Source organism: Hyposmocoma kahamanoa, unplaced genomic scaffold, assembly GCF_003589595.1.
Source record: "Hyposmocoma kahamanoa isolate Upper Pololo Valley unplaced genomic scaffold, ASM358959v1 92, whole genome shotgun sequence".
Taxonomy (NCBI): domain Eukaryota; kingdom Metazoa; phylum Arthropoda; class Insecta; order Lepidoptera; family Cosmopterigidae; genus Hyposmocoma; species Hyposmocoma kahamanoa.
Window position 1 is genome coordinate 13,886,522 of NW_020654748.1, and position 6,774 is coordinate 13,893,295.

The window sequence follows — 6,774 nt, forward strand, 5'->3', positions numbered from 1 at the left end:
ACTATAACGCTTGCGATCGTGGTGAAAGAATTTGCCAATCGGCGTCATGTACTCGCTAACTGTTGCCTAGTGTGGGCCAGAAGTACAGTAAAGGAATGGTACGTCGTGGCAGGAGGCCCTTTACGTGCACCCCATATTACATAAGTAAACTTATTATTTCCCAAAAACTTTCCTTTATCACCCCGACATTCCTACCGTTTGTGTGCATATACAACTATGTAGTTTCCAAAGGAACCCGACCCCCACATGTTTTTTAATCATTTTGACATGCATTCCTCATTTTATTATATCTTATTTTTATTTATAAACTTAAACCAATTAATTATATTCATATCACAAAAAATATGAATGTGAAAATTCTATACTTCGTAATTAATATTAGGGGTTAAAGTATGAAATTGCCGTTTTATTGCAATAGGTTCTTTGAATTTTCATAGAATCTTCATGGTTTGAGGTTTTCGAATGAAACTTTTTTCAAATGGTTTCTGTGATTTTTTTTTTTAATTTGAAACATTTGAATATCGACTTTCAATTGTTTTTGTTATTCAATTTAGACAAGAAAGATGGATACTGCGAAAATTCGAGTGATTTTTGAATACGAGTTCCGACGCGGAACTAACGCGGCAGAAACAGCCCGCAATATCAATGCTGCGTTTGGAGAGGGGTCTACTAATGAACGCACCGTGCGATTTTGGTTTAAACGCTTTCGTGATGGAAATTTCGACTTAAAGAACGATACACGAGGAAGACCGCCCACACAGGTGAATAACGATGAATTAAGAGAGATAGTGGAAGCCGATCCTAGTCAAACTACCCAGGAATTAGCGGCATGGTTTAACGTTACCTTACCCACAATATTGACTCACTTGCGTCAAATCAATAAAATAAAAAAATACGAAAAATGGGTGCCTCATGATTTGACTGATCTGCAGAAAGAAACGCGTGTTGAAACTTGTGTTGCCTTGTTGAACCGGTACAGAAATGAAGGAATATTGGATCGAATTGTAACATGTGATGAAAAGTGGATTCTTTATGATAACCGGAAAAGAAAAATGCAATGGCTGACCCCAGATCAAATGCCACAACAGTGTCCTAAAGCAAAACTTACCAATAAAAAGGTAATGGTAACTGTTTGGTGGTCTCAGCATGGTGTTATTCACTATAGTTTTCTCCGATCTGGTCAAGCAATAACGGCAGATGTCTATTGTGCCGAACTCCGAACCATGTTGACAAAACTAGCAGTAAAACAGCCCCGACTCATGAATCGATCTTCACCATTATTGCTCCACGACAACGCGAGACCTCACACAGCACGAGAAACCATTTTGACCCTTCAGGAACTGCAGTTAGAAACCATTCGTCATCCTCCGTATTCACCAGACCTTGCTCCAACGGACTACCATTTTTTTCGTGATTTGGACAATTATCTACGTGAAAAGAAGTTTTCTTCCCAGGAGGCAGTACAAAATGCTTTCACACAGTTTGTGCAGTCTAGATCGTCGGAGTTCTATCGCAAAGGCATTAATAACCTTCCCATTAGATGGCAGCAATGTATAGATAATAATGGCAACTATTTTGATTAAATAAATTTGTTAAAAATTTAAAAAATAAACAATTTAGATTTTCAGTACAAATCGGCAATTTCATACTTTAACCCCTATTATTTGGATGCTAATTCCTAGCACAACACACTTGAATATGTAAACTGTTTTTACTGTGTGTGCACACAAATAAGTTTATTTTATTTAAAAGTTCAAAGAAATCCAATACATTCATACTAAAAATAAAATTTATTGGTTGGGGGGCCGGTGGGGGGCCGGTTGGGAGGAGGTCAGAGGTTTGTGACCCACTCCCCAACCCACCCACACACCCGCTCACCCACCCCGTAAACTGACCACCTAACCCACCCCCTAACCCACGCGCTGACTCACCCCTAATCCACCCCTAACCGGCCCCCCAACCGAACCCCAAACAGCCCCCCAGCCGGACCACTAACCGGCCCGCTAACCGGGCCCCTAACCGGCTCCCCAACCAGCCCCCCAACCGGCTCCCCAACTGGCCCCCAACCGGCCCCCCAACTAAACTAAGTAACCTAACCCACCCCCTAAACCACCTCCTGACCCAACCCACCTCCTAAACCACCCCTAACCCATAATTACACCTAGACTCATGAGAGATAAATAAGTGTAGGTCATACAACTATTTCTCCCGGCCCGGGATACGAACCCGGGACCTCTGCGTGGCAGAACAGCAAACATTTTAGGTCGGTATTTTTCATACAACACATGAAGTTTTGTTTTATAATTACAAGTGACGGGACGAATAAATCGTGCGCCTGGTGGTAAGCGACACTCCTGTCCATAACAGTTACACGCTGACCCAACCCTAACCAACTCCTAATTCACCCCTAACCCCCCAATCCAAACCCTACCTCACCCCCTAAACCACCCCTAACCCCCACAACCCAAAGCCTAACCCACTACCCTTTTTTATCTCTGGGAAACGCGTTACGCGTACCGCTCGGCTCGGGGGGAGCTGCGAGCGGTTACGTGTGACTCCCGGGCTCTAGCCCGGTATACACACTAAAACCCAGCGGTTAACCCCCACCGCCATAGCGAGGCGCCCTGGATCCGCTTACGCATACTACAGGAACGCCTCGGCGGATGATCCGCGTGAGCGGCCCCGGCCTTCAGAGAGTGCCCCGGGTCAACACAAAGGCACCCTCACACTTGTGAGCATAGACTTGGAGATAGGGTCCCCCGACCCAATTCCCCACGGCTCACTACAGCGGGGGAAGAAGGTGGGCGTACTGCCTCCTTCGTCTCCCCAGCCGCCGTCTTCGGAGCAGGTCAGCGAGGGGGTCGTCCTCTCTGAGCCGTTCCGAGGCCTCCTTGTGCGAAAGTACGCTTTCACAGAAGGAGGCCATTGCATCCCAACACCTCTGACTGTCGAGCATCGCGCTCACGATGGTCGTAGGCACGTGTCGAACAGTCCCTGGAGCAACTCATTTAGGCATTCCGCTGCCAAGTATAGCACCCGACTCGGAACGCCGTCCGGTCCCGGTGCGGTCTTTTTGCCCCGTAGTCGGAACAGGGCTGCTGATATTTCTCCCTCAGTAACAGAGGGGACCTGCGAGAGATCCTCCTCCGGTGAGGAGGGTGGGGCCATCACCGGGGGAGAGTGCTCAGGAGGGTCTGGGAAAAGCTCCCCTACGGGTGGTAGGGGAGCAGGAGATCTGGGGCCACGGTCTCCGTGATGGGAGCGCTTTGGGCACGGAGTTTCTTCCGCGCCGCACGATACGGACGACCCCATGAATCCCGATCTAACCCGGCCAGGATTTCTTCTCTGGCACGGCCTAACCCACTACCTAACTCAACCCTAACCCACCACCTAACTCACCCCATAACCCCCACAACCCAAACTCTAACCCACCACCTAACTCAACCCTAACCCACCACCTAACTCACCCCTAACCCCCCAACACAAACCCTAACCTCTCGCCGGTTGAGTCGGCGCCGTGGAATCGGTTAACATTCACCATGACGCCGCCCGACACAAACCCTAACCACCCCAACCCAAATCCTAACCCCCCCCAACCAAAATCCTAACCCACCCCCTAACTCACCCCCATATAAATTTATCATAATTGCCAGTTTTAATTGTTAATTGCTAATCAAAAACATTGACAAAATTGAAAATTGATTAATTGTTAATTGTAGATATACGCGATTAACGATTAATCAATTGTTAGTTGCTAGAACCGCGATTAACAATTAATTAATTGTTAACAGCAATTAACAGTTAATTAATTGTTAATTGCTGTTCTCGCAACTAACAATTGATCAATCGTTAATTGCTGTTTCGCAATTGACAATTAATTAATTGTCAATCTTTAATTGCCAGAACAATTACATTTTGCCGAACACTGATTTCCAATACAATAAATGTAACTTTTGTGTTTTTTTCATTACATATGCGAAAATGAACACCCAAATCTATTTTAGTGATCATTTTGTTTATGAAATTAAAATTGATGTTCAGTTGGTTTCTTTTTTCATTCAACACTTTTGCTAGTTTTTCGTCAAAACATACATAATATATAACTTTCGCCTGTACTAAAAAGAGGACCATTTTGATAAGTTGACCAATTAGGAAAGTGTACAGTGTGAACGAGTACACCAAACAGATAAAAGGACCACTTAGACAAATTGACAGAATGGAAAAATGGGTCATTTGGACAAGAGAAAAATATCTGACAGTTCTGAAGGGGAAAAAACTATTTCAAAAAGATAATAATAAATTGACAAAAACAAAACAAAGTCACGAAAATGAAATAAATGTGTGCCCTAAATAAAATTCATGAGCATAAAGTAGAAACTATACTATTGGTAATGGTTTTTTCCTATACCTACTAAGTGCTTGTATTTTATGGTCTCAACTTTTCCTTACAGAGGTCAATGTCTTGAGAATTTTCCTATTTCCTGCTATAGATAAAGCTCATCCATTCAGAAACAGGCTTAGTTCTTTGCATTCATACAACACTACAACAATAAGTAATTAAATGTAAAGACACTACAATAAAATATAAAGAGGATTTTACTTAAATTACATTATGCTTCTATTTTCTCAATGTCCCTTGACAATCATCAGATTTCCTAATGTACACCAATATTAATTTCCATGCCCATTAATTTTGCAGATTTAAAACCTACAATAACTTGAATTTTGAACAACATACTTCATTGTTGTTTTGTTTGTGTTGATCTCCGTGTGAAGTATTATACATATTGAGCTGTAAAACTGAGTGTATTTCCCTATTTTAATAACATTTGCTCCATGTCAATAAGCAAATTAACAAACATATAAAATAAATAAACAGCACTTCTTTTATAAAAGAAGTGCTGTTTATTTATTTTATAGTTATATATAACTAAAAATGAATATTTTTTCTGGTTATTACTCATTTCAATTTGGTCTGTATTTGAACACACTGTAAAAAACCGAGTTTTTGGACTGTTTGAAAATAACCATAATTGTCTTTCTCGAACTTATCGGCTTCTTGTAAAACATACATACAAAGTACACACTTTAAATTAGCTGTCATGCCTTTATCGGCTTTCCTCCCATTATATAATAAATAAAAATATAATAGCCCTCTATATACTTACAAGTCGACTGAAAGTGTCCGGTTTGTAGCAAAGGCAAAGGGCAACTGAACATAAGGCGACAACAGCCGAAACACGAAGTTTGCCGAGGGACATTGACAAAATAGAAGCACTTTACATATTTGGCCAATATCTTTTTTACAAGTTACAAGTTGCCATAAATATAAAAAATTACTGTGTATTAGGTGCAAAATGAACACTTATCTTTCAATAATATTAATTTAACAGTAAAACACACACACACACACACACACACACACACACACAAACACCCACACACACACATGAACTAATGAGAAATTATATTTCTAACATTTGAAATGTTGTTTAAAAAGTAAAGGATGATTGTTGGATTTAACTTGAAAGGTACTGTACTTGGTAAATTGCTACAAAATATAATATTTATCTTCAATAATGCTTTCATCATTATATTGACAGATACTGATATTTATGATTGTATGTATATAAAAGAGCAATGTATGTATTGTATGAGAAATCAAATAAAACATTGTTCATTACCTATTCATACACTTTGTTAATTGGAATTAAGTACATCTATATAAATAAGTTGTTTATGCTAAGAGTTCATAAGTGCAACTAGTTACTACTGTTTCTAGACTAATTTCTATAAGGTTTTAAGAAAGTACTTTAATTTCTTTACATTATAGAAAATCGTTCTCAGTGTGGAGGAAATATTATGCGGCCATTCGGCAGTATAACGGCACGCAATGTACAGTGGTCAGCACAGGTCTGTTGACAAACACTATAGACTCTTACTGTAGTTGCGATCTGTAGCATTTAAGTCTATAATGATTCACGTGAAGGTTATATTCGAACTCACTTGGGTACAACACAAACTGGTTTTAATTATCGTACTTGAGGAAACAAAATAGTCTTCAGTTTTAATGCCAAGTTTGTAACAATCTTTACACTGCCTTGATGTTATTTACGGCGAAAATCTAAGCTCGAACACTGGAATTTGCAATGATATGACATAATGTCTGAAAATATTTAGTAAACTTATAGCTTAATAAAACACTAATGGGTACAAATTATAATATAATAACTAAAATAAACTTACCCCAGTTTTCTTCTGTGAAAAACGATAAATGAATTCTGTGCGAATCGTGAAAGAAATCTGTCCAGCCAGTCTTTACCACTTCAGCCGTCAAACAAATTTGAGTTTGTGCGTCAAACTCCGATTAACTCGAATATAAAAAATCACAGTTATGTCAAGGTTTCCATAGTCTAGAGCAAGCACTAGCATCTGTCAAATTTGACACATTTATTGCGATTACAACGCTGTGCGCTCTTTTCTCGTGATCTGTGCACAAGGGAGGCTTACTTCAACTTCAACTTCAACTTTTGTATCTATGGCTCCTAAGTATGGCTCCGTCGTTTTGCGCGACGATTTCGCCAACGTCAGGGTTGACAGACATGTAGAGCGGTGGTGAGATAGATTGCCGGTTATTAAAATACATCGTCGGTTATTATTCACATTGATATATATATATTAATGACATTACAAAAATATAATTTGAGGGCTCATGTTATTTTCTTTCTCTTGGAAACATGTTAGGAAGTTTTATTTAGCGGGAAATAAAAAATA

The 6,774-nt window shown here is 40.1% G+C and overlaps 1 protein-coding gene across 1 annotated transcript in view; it reads right to left on the reverse strand.

Annotated features, from left to right (window-relative positions):
* LOC113236612 (1-acyl-sn-glycerol-3-phosphate acyltransferase gamma-like) overlaps positions 1-6,336 on the reverse strand; it is a 20,392-nt gene extending 14,056 nt beyond the window's left edge. The window contains exon 1 of the mRNA XM_026472765.1: positions 6,247-6,336. The gene's annotated coding sequence lies outside the window, so the exon portion shown is untranslated. The remainder of the gene's footprint in view (positions 1-6,246) is intronic.
* Between the last annotated feature and the right edge of the window lie 438 nt (positions 6,337-6,774).